At 54.9% G+C, this 904-nt stretch overlaps 1 protein-coding gene across 1 annotated transcript in view; it reads right to left on the reverse strand.

Annotated features, from left to right (window-relative positions):
* The window catches only part of IRF4 (interferon regulatory factor 4), a 25,695-nt gene extending 24,867 nt beyond the window's left edge, over positions 1–828 (reverse strand). The window contains exon 1 of the mRNA XM_019521921.1: positions 754–828. The gene's annotated coding sequence lies outside the window, so the exon portion shown is untranslated. The remainder of the gene's footprint in view (positions 1–753) is intronic.
* Between the last annotated feature and the right edge of the window lie 76 nt (positions 829–904).

Here is a 904-nt window from a genome sequence, read left to right on the forward strand (position 1 = left end):
AAAAAAAAAAAAAAAAATCAAGGACGGAAAAGGAGCATTTCTTAAGACACCTGTAAGTCCTCCCGGCCCCTTCCAAGGGGGAAGACGAACCGCATCTCTCCAGTGCCAGCTCTTTTTCAATCCCTGACACGACAAGGCTTTCTGCCACCTGGCTCTCGGCGGGCAGCCCTCTTCTCCTGTCCCCCCCACCCAATAGCTTGACCTGCTGCTCTTGAACGCCTGGCCCAACACGTCCACCAGATCAAGCCTCCTAATTCAGCTGAGTGCCCCCCAGGTCGGTCCTGCCCACCTCTCCTGCGCCAGGTCCCATTTCTAACTTTCAGCATCTCCCAAGAAAGTTCAGCCCCAGCGACGGGGCTCAGCGGCGGAGAGCTCCTCCTCCGCAGCACCCCATGGGCTAAACCCAGTGTCAGCCAGAGCTTCAAGTGTGTGTGTGTGTGTGTGTTGGGAGATGCTTAGCCAATTGATAACCAGCAAGGACATTTCTATGGGGCTAGCCAGGAGCAAAGGAAAGGCAGGAGGAAGGAGAAGAAGAAACCACGGGGAGCAACGGGGCTGGAAAAGACCTCAAGAGGTCATCGAGGCAGGAAAGGTCCTGTGGTCCCAAACGAAAGGTCTCGTGTCCTATACAGGGAACCAAGCTGAGACCTTGGTGCTTTTAGCACCAGGCTCTAACCAAGAAGAAGGAGATGGAAAAGAAGGGGGAGGAGGAGGAGAAGGAGAAGACAAGGTGTGGTGATGAACATCTCTTACCTGTCGCCCAGCCGCTCGGGAAGGGGAGGGGAGAAGGCAGCCCGATTTCTCAAATGGTTAAAAAAGATATGAAAGAGGAGCACTGATGGAGGGGAGAAAAGGGGAACTTTCTTATAGGACTGCAGAGAAAGCGAGCGGGGCGGGGCGGGGG

This window comes from Gavialis gangeticus, unplaced genomic scaffold, assembly GCF_001723915.1.
Source record: "Gavialis gangeticus isolate Ggan-Ray unplaced genomic scaffold, GavGan_comp1, whole genome shotgun sequence".
NCBI lineage: Eukaryota > Metazoa > Chordata > Crocodylia > Gavialidae > Gavialis > Gavialis gangeticus.